We start from the raw sequence: 19,972 nt of genomic DNA on the forward strand, positions 1-19,972 counted from the left end.
ATCCTAGGATCGTTGGAAAAGTCAGTTGTAGACTCGATCAAAGATATACGCACTGCTGGGGAAAAAATGGATAAGCTTGCTGAATTGTTCAATAGGCAGTTGACACACGCACATTCTGATGCGGTGAGTCAAATCCATAACTCCAAGATGTCCCAGGGGACTCCAATGATGGATCATGTAATGAAAATGATCAATCTGTTTGAAAAACTGGAATCCATGGGGACTGATTTCAGCTTACGATACAAGATTGATGTGATCTTAGAGTCACTCACTTCTGCCTACGCAGCTTTTAGGATGTCCTACAAGATGTCCGAGAAGGAGATGGAGCTCACCGAGCTTGCTAATGCACTGGTAGAGGCTGAAGCGTCCTTGAAAAAGGACAAGGCTGAGGTCAATGCAACTAAGGCAAAGCCTTCTTCAAATGGGAAGAAGAAGAAAAAGGGAAGTAAGGGTAAGACCCTGAAAGCCAAGGGTGGAAAGTCTGGCAATAAAGGCAAAGGCAAGTGCTTCTATTGCAAGAAGGAGGGTCACTGGAAAAGAAACTGTTGTGCTTACCTAGCAACATTGAAAGATAAGAAGCCAGATGAAACAGAGGCTGTTAAAGAAGGTTCATGTGATGTTCACGTTCTTTATGAGTCTAATTTATCTTTTGAACCGACCAATTCTTGGTTGATGGATAGTGGATCCACTGTTCACATTTGCAATGATTTGCAGAGGTTCAAGGAGACAAGGAACCTGGAAAGAAATGAAGTGCATCTTCGGATGGGCACTGGAGCTGAGACCATGGCGTTGGCTGTAAGAACTTTTATTTTAAATTTTAGTTATGCTAGTTTAGTTGTAAAGGATTACTATTATGTACCCTCTTTCAAGAGGAAGATAATTTTAGTTTCAAAACTTGTTTTGGATGGATATAGTTTTTTCTTTAATTCTAAATTGATTATTCGTTTTAATAATTCCTTTGTGGCATCCGGATATATACAAAGTGGGTTGTATTTTCTAGATTGCCCTATTAGAACGAATGTTGTTTCAAATGTTGATTTGAAACAGAAAGCAGCTCCAGTGAACTCAACATATCTATGGCATCTAAGATTGGGTCACATTAATGTGGATCGAATCAGTAGATTGGTGAGGGATGGCCCTTAGAGAGTCTGAGGGTGGAACCATTCTCCATCTGTGAGTCATGCCTTTAGGGCAAAATGACCAAGAAACCCTTTAGCAATAAAGGTGCTAGAGCCACAGATCTGTTGGAGTTGATACACACTGACGTGTGTGGACCCATAAACATACAAGCAAGATATGGGTATGAGTACTTTATCACGTTCACCGATGATTACTCTAGATATGGTTACATATACTTGATGCGTAGAAAATCAGAAGCCTTTGATAAATTCAAAGAATTCCAAGCCGAGATCGAAAAATAGCTCGATAAACGCGTCAAGTCCTTACGATCGTGGAGGGGAGTATCTATCGGATGAGTTTAAAGAACATCTCATATCCCAAGGGATAGTTAGTCAGCTAACTAATCCAGGCACACCACAATAAAATAGTGTATCCGAACGACGCAATCAGACCCTATTGGATATGGTCAGGATTATGCTCACTTATAGTGAGCTGCCTCTTTCTTTCTGGGGGTACGCTTTAGAGACGGCGATATATATCTTGAATAGGGTTCCATCTAAGTCTGTAGCCAAGACACCCTTTGAGTTGTGGAAAGGGCGAAAGCCCAGTATTCAACACCTTAGGGTATGGGGTTGCAAAGCACATGTGCGAAAGCAACAGACAGATAAGTTGGAATCCAGGACTTCGAGATGCTATTTCTTAGGCTACCCCAAAGACACGATAGGCTATTATTTCTATGACCCAGTTGACCAAAAGGTCATTGTAAGTAAACATGTCATATTTTTGGAGAAAGAAATGATGATCCAGAGGTCCGAACCAGTAGTCATAAAAGAGCTATCAGATGGCTCAGAAACATCACTTCCAGAAGTGAGACCAACTGACATCCCTGCTGAAATACCAACACCTGAGGAACCTCGACGCAGTGGGAGGACTATTAGACCACCCACCAGGCTAACTCTTCTAACCGAAGAGGAAACAGTGGAAGAGTTCCACATGGTATCGGTTGAATCCGATGATGATCCGATAACATACTCTGAGGCTCTAAAGGATATTGATGCCACTAGGTGGCTGGAGGCAATGCGCTCTGAAATCAATTCGATGCATTCCAACAAGGTCTAGACTCTAGTCGATCCATCGCTTGGCATCAAGCCTATTGGATGCAAATGAATCTTCAAGAGGAAGAAGGGCACAGATGGAAAGGTCAAAAGATTCAAAGCGAGACTGGTGGCAAAGGGCTATACCCAGAAAGAGGGTATAGACTATGAGGAAACCTTTTTACCAGTGACGATGATGAAATCAATCAGGATTTTATTGGCTATCGCAGCACACGTGGATTATGAAATCTGGCAGATGGATGTGCAGACTACATTCCTGAACGGGTTCCTACAAGACGAAATCTACATGGAACAGCCAGAGGGGTTCTCTTCCTTGGAGGAAGAAAGAAAGGTGTGCAAATTACAGAGGTCTATTTATGGACTGAAGCAGGCTTCCAAGAGCTGGAACATCAGGTTTGATCGATCAATCAAATCGTTTGGTTTTGATCAAAACATGGATGAACCATGCTTTGACCAGAAGATCAGTGGGAGGGCAGTATGTTTTCTTGTTTTATACGTAAATGACATATTGCTGATTGGTAATGAATGTAGGTTTTCTTTCATCAGTAAAACAGTGGTTATCCACAACATTTTCGATGAAAGACCTTGGTGAAGCTAGCTATATCCTTGGGATCAAACTTGTAAGAAATCGCCAGAAAAGGATGCTGGGCTTATCACAAGCTACCTATATAGACAAAGTCCTGGCCAGATTTAGTATGGAGAACTCCAAGAGGGGAAGTGTTCTCTTCAGGCATGGAGTCAGTCTTTCCAGATCTCAATGTCCTCAGTTTCAGACGGACATTGAAGAGATGAAGAGGATTCCCTATGCCTCAGCAGTAGGAAGTCTAATGTACACTATGTTGCGTACGAGGTCGGATGTTTGCTATGCAAGGTATTGTGAGTCGTTACGAGTCTAATGAGTGGAGGTGCCATTGTATAGAGGAGTATAAAATAGAAATCTACAGTCGATCCCTATTTTTATGAACACCTTGCATCATGTGATGCGGCTAATAAGGTGTTTAGGTTAGGAAGTTCCTAACATTTCTGGAGTAGTCCCTGATCTTGTCAAGGGCCCCATTCCCCTGTTATGTGACAACAGAGGGGCCATTACACAAGCTAAGGAGCCTAGGGCTCATCAGAGGAACAAGCACGTGCAGCGGAAGTATCACCTCATCAGAGAGATTATCCAGCAGAGTGACGTGAGTATCTCCAAAGTGGACACAACTGAAAATGTGTCTGATGCCATAACAAAGGGTTTGTCACCAGGAATGTTTGAGAAACACATGGAGGGCATGGGTTTAAAATGTATGGGGAATTGGCTTTGATGTACAAGTGGGAGATTGTTGGACAAGTGTGTGTCCATGAAACCCGGTTCGATCCGGTTCAACCTGGTTCACCTTTGTATTGAACATTTATACATTTTAGTTTGATATTGTCACATGCGATATAAACTTTTTGAGCATTATGTGTCCCTAAGTTTTACTTAAAATGGTAGTCACGACTAGGGTTTGGGCTGGGCACCCTTATCATATGGTTGTCGCATTGGGTATGCCTAGACATGTGATGTCAGGGTACGAATGCGAGTGCTCACACGTTTGATGTGTGCATTGACGAAGAATCTATTTTATCGATTCCCTCACGTATTACTGCCAAATGTAGAAAGGGATAGACATGTGTCACCGACACCCTGTGCTTGAGGGAACCCTGTCATTGCAAAGTATGATCGCACTCTTTGGTTCATCAATGACTGAGACTCAAGCGAGTCAAAGCTGGTGTTCTGGGAATGCGTGAACACTTTGTGAGTGAAGGAGTTATCCAACACGGTCACCACTGCCCGATTGGGGAACACCAAGATAGAGACTGTCTGTGCATGGTTGGATCGGAATCTGGATCCAGTGCCGTTTTGGAAATGGTTTTACAAAAATCTATTTTACATAAAATGATACATTATTTATAATTATTTGAACAAAGTATTTTATCGAGTTTTGCGGGACCTGATCAGATGCATAGATGCTCATATATGGACATGTACTATGGATTGGGGTTTGGCAGTACAAGTGTATGTGCCCTAGATTCCATAATGATGGTGTTGATTAGTGGGGGGGTTGTTTATGATAAATAGTTATCATATAGGGAGTTATTTAGAATTTGCTATTTTAATTAGTACTTTATTTAATTAATGGATATGGTGCTAATTGTAATTATCCATTAAATATTAAATAAAGTAATTAATTAATACTTTCCCTATTAGATTCTGCTTCTTCACCTGTGTAGCACTTTGAGTTTAAACAGAACTGCCAAACAAAGAGAGAGAGAGTCAGACTCTCAAAGGGATTGAATCTTATCCATTCAGGGTTTTTAATTAAACCGTGGCATTATATAAAGGGCACCAAAAACGTAGAAGGGGCAGTGCTCCACGTTTTTGCCTGGCCCCCTCTTCTGCGTTTTGGTCTCTCTCTCCCTCTTTGAGATCTCTTCTTCTTCTTCTAGTTTCTCTCATCTGTGTTTGAGAGTTAGGGTTTGTGAAACCCTGGATCTGTGTTGAAGAATTTGAGAGCATCTGGGATTGGCTTGAAGAACCCTGGTAGCACCATTGGAGGTTCAGATTTGTTTTCTTGGAGCGCTCACTGGAGGAAGAACCACTGTCTATTGGAGGAGCAACACTTGAAGCTCACCAGGTTAGCAGTTCTTCATTAATTCCTTCAGTTTATTGATTTTCAATATTTATGGGATGCGAAAGAAACTCGAATCGACCTTTTTCGCTGCGCATTCGAGTTAGGGATGGATCCCCCTTGCCATGTGATGGACCGGGGATGAGTTTCTTCGTCCCTACTGTGATAATAAATTTTATGGGACACATGAGGGAAGGAGAAACCCTAACAGGGATGCACCAGGGTTCCCATGGGCGACCATGGGAAGCCCTAAAAATTAAATGGGGCACCCATGGGACACCATGGGCTAACCCAGGGCGTGCAAAACTCTGAGAATAAATATCTTGGTCTCCCTAGGGAACCATGGTTTGATCCCTGAACCGTTGTTTGACCAACACTCAATTCAGCACACAAAGTCACAAGTTTACACATGGGCTGAGTAGGGTTTTTTTAGACATTTTCCAAGTGTAAGTATGAGAAAATGAGAAGGAATCATGATTGAGCAGGAGATTAGTGCGTGTTATTTAGGAGTCAAGAGAAACACAGGATCTCCACTTCTGCAAGACAAAAAGTTGTAAAAAAATAAGTTTACTCAGCCCACAAAGTCTCGCGTTTACACATGGGCTGGTACGTAGCTACTACAGCGCTTCCTTATTGTTACAAAGATGATAAGATTGACTCAATAGAGGGAGTCAGTACCTCCTTGTCATAAGAGAAATTGTAGATACTAATAATTCATTACTTCATTCCCCTAAAATCCATAATAAATAGCTACAATAAAGACTCCATATCAACTCTAACCCCTATCACTAACTACCCCCTCACTTCCCATACAACAATAACTCCTCTCATTACATACCACGTCTTCCCCCACAACCTCAATACTAATAACGGTTCTAATTTAACAATTGATCTAGCCGCTCTCATGTACAGTGAACAATTACTACCTACTGATAGGGTTTTTCCAGATTTTTTCCAGTGTAAGTGTGAGGAAATGAAGAGGTATCTGTTTACATCCTATTTTGGTCAATAGGCCGAATTTAAGACTGATAAAAGCGTGTCCACAATCCCATTGGTATTCGTGTGATCGTGTTCAAACGGGATTGTGAGGGGCATTGTTTACACCCTGTTGCAGTAGAAAACTGACTTTTCGCAGATACGAGCTGCGCTTGCGCTACATGAGATACCTGTGGAAAACAAAGAAGAAGACACCGTGAGAGGGCCGGAGCTACGTCGGGCAAAAAGTCTTCAATGCTAAGCATTCAGCTTCCTCACAATTGAAGAGAATAGCAGAACAATATCACAAGAGTGTTGAGTAGTGATTGTTTCATATCTTGCCCCCTGGGGGAGGTTCTATATTGATTGCCTGGTGGCTGAAGTCAGGGGAGAGAGACCTCCTCTGATACGCATCCTTCATGAATTCGTAATTTCCTTTTTGGAATAGGAATCATTCTTGGAAAGTGTTTGCGGAAAGCTTCTATATCTTGTAGATTTGTTAGGATTCCTTCCCTGAATTGGGAGTTGTAGATATTCTTAACTTCCTATTTGGAATGTGCTTCTCTTGAAAGATTTTTATGTCGGGAAAATTTGGTGGGCGACTCGTTGAATTATGTTTCATATTTTGTGTCTCCATGTATCTCGTTGTGAGTGGTGGAAGTATTTTACCCATATATATCGGAGATAAAAGAGAAATCACGAATCATCCTTGTATGATAAAAGAGAAATCAGGTTTCTGTCCACCCCAATAGTTTATTATCCGCCAAATACAGGACCCCATCCATGTGTGCTGAATTGTAGATATGATGGAACATTTATGTTGAGATCTATTTATTAGTTGTTCCAACTCTTTACTCAATGATGCCAATAGAAAAGAAAAGACATTTATAGAAAACAAATTTTATATTTAAAAAATACACTTTATTTTACAGGGCGCCATTCTCATCCTTCTAAATCGATAGTGTAGCCGTCCTCAATGTAAATTTCCGACACCAAAACTGGATCTCTGTATATGAAAACAAATGAAAGAAATAAAAAGAAAAGAGGAAAAAGCTATTGTGAATCTTCTTCGACCTTGGAACTCATTCGGTATGTCCTCCTCGGTGATCGTCTCTAGCCTCGGAGAATTAGATGATTTTTTATGGGGAGAGATGTAGATGGCTGGTGCAACTTCTTCCATCCATGGCTGTGAAACTGATCTAATCTTTCTTGCCATTTCTGTGAACAATATGAGTTGGTTTGAACCTTTGGGTGACAATTAAAAGAAGGTTTGGAGGTTTGGAAAGAGGATTAGAGATATGGACTTACTGTGAAATGTATGCTTGTGAATCTCTTTATAGAGAGAGAGAGAGGTTGTTTGGCAGTCAAAACTAATTCCTTGTGACTCTCGTAGTCTATCTCAGCAAGATTGAAAATGGCTTTAACTGATAGGTTCAATGAATGGTAGGCGCAGCCTGGCTTTCTCTCGTTGTCCATATTGGTAGTGGGGGAGGTTTTTTTCAGTCTTCTAATCAATGACAAGAAGACACAAAGAACCTTCTTCAGTTTCTTTTGGACGAAACGACCGGGAAGACCCATTTCTAAAAGAAGAGGCTGGCAAGACCAAGTTTAGTAAGGCGATTTTATATTTTTTTTGCTTAATTTTAGGATGGGGCGCTGTTGTCTGTACCGCAGTACAGCCTGCGCCAAGGCATATGGGGATAGGCACAATGACCACTCTGCCCCCTGCACAGGTTACCCATGTGCCTAGGTGCAGGCTGCGCTGCGGCACAGAGAACATTCTTTAAGTAGGGATTGTGTGGTGTTTCTCCAATCTCATTGTTCCATTTTTGTGCTGCGGTGGGGAGAAGGCCCCAACAGATTTTGCATTTGGCGTGGCTCCTGGACCCAGAAAAGGAGCACACGAAAATACCACCTTACCCCATGAAATCAAAAATATTATCTATATTGATGCCCATTTAAGCATTCTCATTGGCCCCACACTGATAAAAGAGATACACAATCAGACAGCGATCTCTTGCGCATTATAAAGGGATGCTATCACGATTTGAGCGCCCGGCATTGATAGGTTATTAAAGTGACACATATGTGGCTTGATCCATATGGATCTCCATAGATCTACATGGATCAGGTTGGATGTACTCACCTTTTTTTTTTTTTTTTTGTTAAAAGAAATCTATTTTTAAAGATGTGCTAAATACTCGGTATCAGAATTACATGAGTCCCAAAGCTGAGGAGTAGACAATGGCCAATTAGTCCTACACATCATGGAACTGTCTTTCCGGGTAATGGTATTAGCTACAACATTTGTTGCCCTTGGAATATAAGAACAAGAACATTCCTCCAAAGAGGAAGCGATATATATGTCATTAACAATAGATTGGATTGATGCCGGAGGATTGCTCTACACAATGTTGATGTAGTTGTTCATACTCAAATTATCTGATTCAGTAAGAAAATGGTTAAGACTGTCCTCCATAGCTTGAAATAACGTAGAATGAATGGACAATGCTTCTCCAATAACAATATCCGAGAAATTAAAGAAGAGGTCCTGACACTACAAATACTGACACCCCAAACTAATTCCTGAAAATGAATCAGTTTTCATTTCCCACCTTGCTGTGTCTACGCAGCACGATCTTGCCGGGCAGCTCGGCAGTAGAGGATTAGGATCCTATCAGAGTCGGCATCTCCAATGATATCATTATACTTTGGGAAAATTACATCCCCCTCCCCTATACTATGGCCTAAGTACACCTTCCCCCCTGAATTTTCTCTGATTACATCCAGACCCCCTCTGGCTGACGGTGTTAGTCTGCTGTTAGTTATTGTAATGAAAAGACTATTTTACCCTTTACTAAAACATCAGAATTAAAATTATAGTACTAACCTTTTCTTCATCTTCAACCTAAAACTCCCATATCTATCTTTCCTCCTCCATCGCCAGCACCACCATCATCACCGCCCTTGTTTTAAGAGTTTAGGGTTCTATTTGTGTTTATTTGTCTTCCTTTTCCGCCATTTGGAATTAGGGTTTTGGGATCAAGGAGGAATGGAATAAGTAGGCGACAGATTTACCAGAGTGGTGAAGTGGTTCAATGCCCACAAAGATTTCAGATTCATCACTCCTAAATTTACTCCTCTGTCCCAAGAAAGAAACAGTGTATAGAAAGATTTCTTGCCTTCAACATGAGGTTTCAGGCTGGGATTTTACACTTCCATGCCTCTTAGAAGTAGTTAGTTGCAAACCCAGAAATCAATGTTTAAAACAATAAGAAATTTTTGCAAGTTGGGCTTGGTCGAATACAAGACCAAATTGATTCAGCGATTTGTTGTCCTTAGTATTCGTGGTTTAATGGTGGAATACGCTGAGGCAGCGGAGAAATCAAAACCCAAGGTTATCCGTTTGGTTTGAATATTAGATGCCATATTAAATGGAAGATTTTGTTTATACACACATGTAGATTTCTGGTGAATGGATGATACTCTGTAATGGCAGAAATGGAAGATTATGGTGGTGGTGACTGGAGAGCAGTGACTTCAAGCCCGAAAGGTCTCTTCTCGGCTTTTCTCTCTGAAGTGTTCGCTTCGAGGTCTTTGTCCCAGATTGGGTCTGATGCTGATGCTACTACTACAGTCCTTGCCGATGGTGAGAAAGCTATAGATGCTTCGATGAGTTCAGGTTTAGATAAGAAAGTTGAGAAGGCTTGGGTTGGGGTTTTGTCTGGTTTGCCATAGAGTTGCAATTCTCTTTCCAGAGTCCAGCTGGGTTGGGGTTTCATCTGGTTTGCCGGAGAGTTGCAGCCCTATTTTGGGAGCCTGGGTTGGAGTTTCGCCTGGTTTGCAGAAGAGTTGCAGCTCTCTTTCCAGAGGCCTGGGTTGGGGAGATGGGTTGCCCTGACAACAGGGTGGGGGCAGAGAGATGGGTTTCGCCAGCAACAGGGGTGGTGCCAGAGTTGTAGGAAAGGGGGTGGGGGCAGTGTTGCAGGGAAAGGGCTAAGGGTAAAATCTTTAAATGGTTCAATCCATTTTAATCGAAAGGGTAAAAGAGTCTATTTATATGGACCCAAGGTTAGTTTGGGAATTAAATCAGAAGGGTATTTGGGTCTTCTCACAATGACCAAGGTTAGTTTGAGCATTATAAAAAAAAACTAATTATGCCACATCAGCATTTAACAGACAAAAACTAACGGCAGGGGAGGTTTTAATAATATTTTGGAAACTACAAGGAAATCGTATGTAATTGGGCAAAATCATGGGGTGAAAGGTGTAATTAAGGCAAAGTACAAAAGAGGGAGATGTAATTTTCCCTTATACTTCTACTCTTTTTTTTTTTTCTCCTTGCATCACTGAACTTTGTTGTGTTGACTCCAACCGATCCCACTCTCTGCCAGCCATTGTGCATCGCCTTCTCCACCCGCCTGACCAGGTTCTCCTTCCCTCTTTCTTAACCTCCTCGCCATGACATCCACCAATCCTCCCTCCATTGAGGACCCCACCCCATTGATCCTGATGCCATGTCCAACCCGCCTTCCCCCACTTCACTGTTGCGCCCACCCACACCACCGGACCTTCAACCACCTCTCAAATGGTGCTAGAGGAGTGGGAGGGATTAATGATCAGTCAAGGGAGAGGGGACAGATTAGATGAAGGCGCGAGGTCAAGTATAGATGGTGAGGCGAACGGGTAACATGATTTGTCAAAACGCGCATGTCTAGCAATATAAATGCAATAGGTTGTCAAGTCCATACAACGATAACTCATGTGGGATGGACTATAGCCTAAAAAAACACAAGGCGGAGATCTAAAATCCATCTTATATAGGGAAGCCCTAACCTCAGAAAGTACAAAAGTGTCCCTGGCCCAAAATTGCCAAAAAAATAGGACCGGACCAAAATCTAACATATGGCTCAAAAGTACTCATTTCGAAGATCTCGACGAACCCAACACAACTCCTAGCTTATGGCGGGACGTTCGCCATTTTTTGCCATTCTGAGGTCGTTTCGAAACCGAAAAAACCCTTCGAAAATCTCAACTGCACTTTCTGGCCAAAAACAGGCTTCACCAACAACACAGTGTCTATCTAGACTTTCTATCATTGTACAACTCTACCTTGCTATGGTTTATCACAGTTATAAAATATTGCTCTGGTCTCTCTTGAGAGACTAAGCCATTGAATATCAAAACTGTGTTCTGACACCATGCTATATACAAAGATTAACATTTTCAGTAATGCTTGGTATGTACAAGTCAATACATATATATATATATATATATATATATATATAGTTACAGTAATATACGGAATAAGGAAAGAATATATAAGGAAAAACACATGTTGTAATACTTGCACTTTCTTCAATAGTTTTATCTCTCCATCTCCATCCTTCTCAATAGATAGTCTGGCAACACTGTTCGGTGAATAAAGAAGATAAGGGGAGGAGAGAGAAGAAAAAAGAACCAAAAGAATATTAACACAGCTTATTGTGAATCTTTTTTGAACTCGAACTCATCCACTACATCCTCCTCTTTGATCGTCTCTAGTTTTGGAGAATTAGATGATTTCTTGAGTGAAATGAAGAGGGGAGGTGCAACTGCCATCCTTTGCTGCAAAACTCTGGACTCTCGTGAGATGAAGAGGTGTGGTGCAACTGCCATCCATTTCTGCAAAACTCTGGAGTACTCTCTTGTCATTTCAATGAAATCAGTAACTGAGTCCCCTTTCACCTGGAAAGACCTTTGTTAGAGTTGGTAATTCAACCTTTGTGCGAGAATGAGAAAAGGTTTTGCGAAGAAGTCTCTCAACTTAATTTAATTTAAGAGAGAAGGAGAAATGGGCTTTGAGATTATGATACCCTTAATATATAGGCTATAGAGTGAGGGTGAAGGAAGCTAAGTTGTATGGTCATGGGAAGTTTTATGGAGATACTTGACCCAGAAGACCCTCCTTCTAGATAAAAAAAGAAGAAAAAAAACCAAGGATTAGGAAAGACCCTTCTTCAATTCTAGAAACATACGAAGCCCTGGATGACCAAGTCCATTACATAGTTGATGGTATCACTATTATTATACCTGATATGTTATTATGGGGGATAAAGAATGGTAACCGGTGGCGGGGTGTGGCATGTACCTGCGCCCAAACACATTCACACGTAAAATGATCAGCGTACCCCTGGAAAGGTGAAGAGGACCAGGGATGTGCCAATCATTTTGCATGCGAATGTGTCTGGACGCAGATACACACCGCGCCCTACGACCGGTTAACGTTCCTTTTTCGTTATTATATTTTTCATTAGGGACAACTTGCTATGTGACATCTATCATCAATGGCCCATATGGGAGTCCAACGCCCAAGCCACCTATAAAATTTCATCATAAGCAAAATCTTTCACACGTTTCTACTCATTCTTAGTTTTTAGTTTTCTCTCCTTCTATTGAACTTTCTTTAATCTTAATCTCGCATATATTTTTCTACTATTCTATACGTTTTTTATTTTTCTATTTTTTCTTCTTCCATGCAACTTCCTATAATCTCATTTTTCTCTACTCTTTCTATAGTCTTTCCATTGATTTGAGAAGCACTTAAATCTTTTTATAATCTTTCATATTTTGTAAAAGAATTCTCGCATGATGTTCATGCAGCCTTCACTTATAAGGAAAGCACATGTCTCTCTTATCAAACACTTTATATCCTAACGAATCCTACTATGCATAAACTTCTCTACAGACCATATCTTTTATTTAGATAATAGAGAGTTAATTTCTTTAGTCAAGTTTCTTCTAGATGGTTTTTATCTCAACCCCCACCCCCCCACCCCCTACAAGGCAAAGGTTCATCGGAGTGTCATGATAAGCTTCTCATGAGGGTCCATCATTTTGGGCCACATGGATAGTTTTTAATTGGAGATTTTTTTTTGGGATTTTTATGAGTTTTTAATGAACGGTTTTAGCTAACTAACCATTAGATTTGTTTTATAGCTTGACACCAAATTGAATTAAAAAAAAATCTATTCATGTAAGTCCATGCAGTGTCCAACTATATTCATGCATGCACTCTCTGATGGTCCCTCGCTTGATTTTAAAAGTTTTATTTTTTTAATTGGTAAATTCCGTTTGTGCCGAAACTTGTCAAGTTGGCAAAGGACCTTTGGGTCTATCCATCCATAAAATTTGGGTCTTTTGTGATCTACCTTGTGGCAGATATTTGGGCTATTATAATGATGACCAAGAAAGGCCATCCTGGTTACAACAAAAGTTCTCTTTAGAGACAAATTTACCACTATCGTTAAAGCTATTATGTGTTGAAGATATGTGTCCATCAAGCCCGGTTTAGTTTATATTTGAATCATTTATACATTTTGATTTAATATTATCACATGCGATATGAAATTTATGAGCATTATGCATCCTTAAGTTTATGCTTAAAATGGTAGTCACGACAAGGGTTTGGGCTGGGCATCCTTACCATATGGTCGTCGCATTGGGTACACCTAGGCATGTTGATGTCAGGGTAAGAATGCGAGTACACATATTTTTGTGTATTGACGAAAAATGTATTTATGTTGATTCTCTCATGTATTACTATTGGATGTGAGTAAGGGATAGGCATACGTCACCGATACACAATAACAGAGCGAATCTTATCACTGCAAAATGTGAACACATTCTTTGGTTTATCAATGACTGAGGTTCTAAAAACTAGAGTTGTTACTTTGGGAAACTGCGAACATTTTGTCAGTGAAAGAGTCACTTAACATGGTCTCAATTGCCCAATTGAGGAACATCAAGTAAGAGGTTGTATGTGCATAATTGAATGAGAATCAGGATCCTGTACCATTTTGAAAATGGTTTTGTAAAACTTATGTTCACATAAAATGATAGATTATATCCCAAACACATAAGTACCTAGAGCAAAGAGACCACGCGGCCAAGGCACCCTAGGATGATATAATTTGGGAAAAGATTCTTCCCCAAGAATATTAAAGATTGGATCTCTGCAGCAATTTCCAATGGAGATTGGCTGAAATTCAACCATGGGTAGCAACCCAAAAATATCCCAAACACATAAGTACCCAGAGCAAAGAGACCACGCGGCCAAGGCACCCAGGCAGGGGGTACGCACGCTATGCGCTGCACCTGCACGCCACGCGCCCACGGGTCCTGCATCATGTGCCAGCTTGGCCCGTGGCATGCGGCTCGCGTGCTTGCTGCTCCCACGGCTTGCGCGCCAGCTGCACCCACGCGGCCTGCGTGCCTTGTGCAGCCGGCCCACGGCTTGTGCTCCTGCTGCTTCTTGTTTTTGGGGCTGTTGTCTTCATTAAATAAAAAAAATTGAAAAAGTAATTTTCAGATTTTAATTTGGGATTTTTTTTAAGGAAGAAGATGAGTAAACAATCACCTTCAATTAAAAAAGTGGTTTTTAATTTGATTGGCTTGGGTACTTTGCTTCACATGAGATGTAAGGTTTGATTTAATGATTTTATATCATTGTAAATTTCAAATGGGTTTGATAATTGAATGATAATGCCCATACATAATATTGCAATGGCTATGTGATTAGTTTTTTAATAAAATGAATGACTAGATTGATATGAGTTATCTTGATGGGTTATGGGTGGATGTGATGTTTATCTCTATTTCTCTCTCTCTCTGCCTTTTTTTTTATAAACAAATGTATTTTCCATGGGTAGCCCAAAAGCTGGGTTGGTTTCTCCATCAGGGTTTCTTTTTATTGGAAAAGAAAATGTATAAATTTTTTTGAAATTTTTTTTTATTGGAAAAGAAAATGTATAGTAAGAAAACATTATACTTCACTAGGCATACTGATGCCTAGAAGGACCCATAAATTTATAGTTCAAAGTTGTTTTTTTCAAGGAAAATTTTTTCGTTCACCCATGAGTCTACTGGCATACGTACCTACCTCATAAATGTTGAAGGTCTGAAATGCCCTTCACTATTCTGGTACAAAGCAACAAATGGCCATCGGTGAAATAGGAAGAAAACTCAATCTTTTTTCCAAATAGAAACAGAAATAGAAACAGAAAACCTTTTTCCCTAATTAAGGAGAGCTTGGCAACTTTCATTCTTTTGCTCGTCTTGTGCCTCTCTGTTCTGAGATAGTTCTTGTCTTGTGCCACTCTGTTTAGAGAGAAAAAAAGCAAAGAAATTGCTTGTTGTTGTTGTTGTACGTTGTTTTTCTTTTCCTTAAAAAAGAAAACAACAATTAATATTAATTAATGCTCAAGACCACCTCCGTTGAAGTTGAATGCTAATCTGATTACGGAATACATTTTCTTATCACAATGACATCAGGCTCATGTTGTGTATATAGAGATATTCATTCACTATTGGGTCCGAATCCTTTGATTATATGTAATACATATTGTATTCTGTTAGGAAATTACAATGCAGCAGAACAATGATTGGCAAAAGAAAACCAACAGATAATCACATACAGAACATAAAGATTTGTGTAGTTCATTCAAGATGGGTTTGTCCACATTGGATAAAAAGCAGAGCTTCCACTATTCTGTTGAAGAAATTACAAAAAAACTTTAACCTTCACCTCCTTTTGAGATAATATACTATAAATAATATTTAAATGCATTAAAATATATAAAAACCATAACCTCCAAAAGTACCAAATTATCCTATAGTACAAATGACTCCCAAAAAATTTGGGTCTAGGATTCCCGCCTCCAATCCCCGGCTCACTCTAGCAAGCGGACCGGTGATGTTGGGGAAGAATCAACAATGCTTCCTAGATTAAACTGAGTTCAGGCTTCACCAATAACAACACTCATGGTACTAATGTGGGTTCCATTAGAAATTCGTTCTACAATGCAAAGAGTTGAAAGTTGTTTCCATCAACCGCAGATGCAAGATATATATGTGTGTGTGTGTGTGTGTGTGTGTGTGTGTGTGTGTGTGTGTGTGTGTGAGTGAGAGAGAGAGAGAGAGAGAGAGAGAGAGAGAGAGAGCTTTCAATGTACTTACAAACAGGTCATTTGATCGATTTCAATGTGTTTGTACATACATATAGGGAAATAACCGAGTTACCCGAATGCATAGTCAAATTCAAGTTTGAGATCTCTTCCCATAACAAAAAAAAAAAAAATTGGAAAACATAGGTTACCTTAGAACCGCAAGTGTAGTTAATTTCTTCTCTAGATTATAGTTCTTTCACACTTGAGCAACGAAGGGTATTGGTGATCACAAATTCTTGATACTTCAATCCAATGAAAAATCAACACAAACTAATCACCAACGAATTAGGATTTTACAAACCCAAAATCTCACACCACAAATCTCAAAGAGAGGTCCCCCCCCCTTTTCTGGTGTGTATGTATAATCCTCAACCCATTAAGGTTGAGGTGAATCCTAATTCCCATTTTCCTAAAGTGATTGGAAGACTTGGTGGTGAAGTAACTTGATTTGTAATCCATCTTGCATTTAAAAATGTAAGAGGTAAAATCTAAAAGGGATTTTGTGATCTCTTTAATTATAGTTGATAATCAAATAAAATACTGTAATTAAAATATTATTAATTTATTTTAATTTTTCAATGAAATGTTATGTATAATTAAACTCATTAATTTGCATATAGGATCCTCCGCTAAACAATATCTCATGATAGATAAGGCATGTAATTAAATACTATCAAACCCCAACCCATCGTACATAAATTTAATTAGAGCGATCATAATCGGACACCCAAAATGTGATTAAACATCTTTGAAATAATATAATAATATATTTGATAATATGAAAATAACTTTTATAAACAATTTACAAAAACACTACATGATCCATATTCCAATCCGATGATCACAAACTTTCTCTCTACCTGATATTTCTCAATCAAGGGTATAGTGGATTCCATCTTAAGCATCTCTTTCGTTCACAATACGCAATCACGAAGCCAGCACATTGATATATAGCCCACATGGCATCAACCATTGGTGTATCAATCCTGCAACGTAATACTGTAATGATAAGGATCTTTTAGGTCAAAGGTTTAACTGGTGATGGGTACGTATCTCTCCTTAATATGACAAGCAATAACACATGTGAGAATTTATACCAGATTCTTTTCTACATTCATACACGATGTATAATTACATTTATGTCTTGAAATCATCATTTTTAGTGACATACAATGTAACGACCGTATGAACAGAATGTCTGGTCTTATCCTTAGTCGAGAACAGTTTTAGGTGAAAATCCATGGAACAAACTTATAAGCCCGTAAATAAACCTTGCAATAATAAAAATTAAATTATTTATTCCAAAAGTATTCGTATTTGATGGACATTCTCCAACAATACATACATTATTATTGTGTAGAGTCGCCTTCAATCCATTTCCATTCTTCTTGTAAAGCTACCATGGCCACCCTCAATGAGAGATTTTCACCCAAACTAGTACCTCTCTACACATAGACAACCAAACCAAAAGAAAAAAAAAAAAAAACGAACGAGGAAAAACTATGAAGCTCTCTTTTCCTCTTTGAAATCATCCGGTACCTCCTCTACAATCATCGCTAATTTAGGAGAATTAGATGATTTCTGAGGAGAGATAAAGAAGGCTGGTACAACAGCCATCCATGACTGCCAAGCTCTGCTCGGTCTTGCCATTTTCTATAAAGGATTTTTCCAATACTTTGATCTGATTCTCTCTTCCTCCAAAGGACTATCTGAGAATGCTTTCTTGCCATGTTAATTTGGTTTCAGAGATAACATCAGGAGAGATGTTTTGATGGTGAATGGCTTTATAGAGTGAAAGAGTAGCTGAATGATTCCCAAGAATCACGTGGTTGTTGGTCGGTCAAAATTAATTTCACACTTCTTGGTATGAGTAAAAAATCCAGTTTGGTTCCTCCATACGTATCAATAGATGAACGTACATGTGAGAGCCAACAACTTGTTCTATTTTTGCCATTTACAAGGGGAGGAGGGGTTTTTATGAAAATAAAATTAAAATGTGATTGATTCATGGATATACGTTCACCTAGAATTTTTATCACCTCCAATTCGCTGTCTGCTCCAATTCTCTCCAATCCCCCACATAGAAGCAGAAATGACTACCCTACTTCACCTTGGACAGTATTTTCGCGTAGAAGATAAAGTGATCATTTCCACTCCTATTTGAGGAATTGGAGGTGCTAACACCTATTGGTACAGCAATTCGGCTTAATTCGTAGCTGATGAATCCTTTGATGGGCACAAAGCACAAGGGAAGCGTAAAACATTAGGAAGTGGAGAAGGTTAGGTAGAAAAGAGAACTTTCCTTCCAGTTTCCATGTTAATGATTGAGAAAGGGCAATGATTTAAAACAGCGTCGGCAGGGAGGGACCCTCAGGTTATGTGACATCTTATAAACAAGAGTCGGTATCAAGTTTCTTTCCTTCCATTTTGTTTTTGTTTTTTTTTTTTTTTGGGTAATGTACACATACCATTTATGAGGTTTGACGAAATGATATTTTCACCCTCCAATTTTGGAAAATTCTACGTACCCCCTAAGGTTTGGAAACGGTAACAAATAAGTTCATTCCGTCAGTTCATGACTAACACTATTAAAAATTAGACTTGAATTGACAGAATTACCCTTCTAAGAAGAACCCCAAAAAAAAATTTGAATAGACAAAATTACCCTTATAAAGGAAAAAAAAAAAAAAAACCTGCAACTCATCTTCTTCAATCGAATTGGAGAAGATGAGTTGCAGATTTCAAAACCATAAGGGTTTTTCTTTTGTTTTTGTAATTATGATTAGGAGAAATATAAGGAGTGGGTTTTAAACTGGAAAACCCTAGCAATTGGGTTTCAAAACACTTTTCAACCGTTTAGGGATTCTGTTGGGTATCGTGTCTATAGCATTCATCTGCGGAACTCTAACTGCTCGCTTCCTCTCCATTGCTTTGACATTTCAGGTCTCTCTTTTTCTTCTCAGTTTTTTTGTTTTTTTTGTTTTTTTTATTTTTTGGAGTATTTTGAGAAGAACCATCTATATTTTTGCTCCTCGATCGCTGCTCTACTTGAATCTCCATTACTCCCGTGACAGCAGATCTTTTGGGGGCATTCCTCACTGAAATTTCAAAATGTCTTCCAGGTTTAAGCGACAGTGGCGGTGCTTGCAGCCTTGTACATGAAAGTTTTCCTTAGGGATTCAATCGGCGGCATTGATGCGGCTTCGCTGCGAACAATCTCCAAGAAGACAAACAATGTTGTTCACTTCGATGACGATTCCTCCAGGACGATACAGTTTTTTAGTAGAATCCCTTCAGTAGAGGAGATTCTTTACCTTTTGAGGATTAGGTAACTACATTCCATTCACCGAAACGTTCAAAATTTCAACCTAAACTCTGGATCTCTGTATTGCAATTCTCGCTTTCCATGATTGAATTTGGCATTCTTCAATATAAGTATCTAAGATTAGGCCTTATGGATTCCATTATTTCCTAAGATTCCAGGTTTCGGAAATTGGTTTTTCACATCTTATTTTATTTTTTTTATGGATTATATGATTTTATTTTGCAGCACAACCTTTTCACAAGTTACAGTTGTTGCATTCTTCAACAATCTTGCTGAGAGCGTGCTTTCTTCTTCGTTATTGGTACTTCCCCACCATGAATCAATGGGGGCGCTGGGATGGTTACAACTCATCTTCCCCAATCAATTTGGGGAAGATGAGTTGCAGGTTTTGATTTTTTTTTTTTTGGTTCTTCTTAGAAGGGCAATTCCATCAGTTCAAGTCTAATTTTTAACAGTGTTAGTCATGAATTGACGGAATGGTCTTATTTGTTACCGTTTACAAACCTCAGGGGGGTGTGCAGAATTTTCCAAAACTAGGGGGTGAAAATATCTTTTCGTCAAACCTCAAGGGTGGTATGTGTAAATTACCCCTTTTTTTTTTAACAGAGAAAGCTATCCCGTTGTGTGGCCTGCATGGTTTCTGTACTTGGACATAGAAACACACAAAAGTATCGTGTTAATATCATAGAAAAGCAGAAATCCCACCAAGAGTGATGCTTGCATGTGTGTTCTCATTGGCCAAAGCACAAGTACATGCAGGCTTTAGAGACTCAAGCAGTGGTCTCTTTCTTGTATTATTTG

General features: G+C 39.4%; 2 long non-coding RNA genes across 2 annotated transcripts; both read left to right on the forward strand.

The window, feature by feature from the left end:
• Window positions 1–6,802: 6,802 nt before the first annotated feature.
• Window positions 6,803–14,247, forward strand: LOC122640538. The gene is made up of 3 exons (XR_006329683.1): window positions 6,803–7,080; window positions 11,493–11,500; window positions 14,236–14,247. It is a non-coding gene; the product is annotated as an uncharacterized LOC122640538 (long non-coding RNA).
• A 4,457-nt stretch (window positions 14,248–18,704) lies between these two features.
• LOC122641093 lies at window positions 18,705–19,432 on the forward strand. The gene is made up of 3 exons (XR_006329801.1): window positions 18,705–18,789; window positions 18,969–19,174; window positions 19,397–19,432. It is a non-coding gene; the product is annotated as an uncharacterized LOC122641093 (long non-coding RNA).
• The last annotated feature ends 540 nt before the right edge of the window (window positions 19,433–19,972 follow it).

The sequence above is a fragment of the Telopea speciosissima genome, chromosome 9 (genome assembly GCF_018873765.1).
Source record: "Telopea speciosissima isolate NSW1024214 ecotype Mountain lineage chromosome 9, Tspe_v1, whole genome shotgun sequence".
In the NCBI taxonomy this organism is placed as follows: domain Eukaryota; kingdom Viridiplantae; phylum Streptophyta; class Magnoliopsida; order Proteales; family Proteaceae; genus Telopea; species Telopea speciosissima.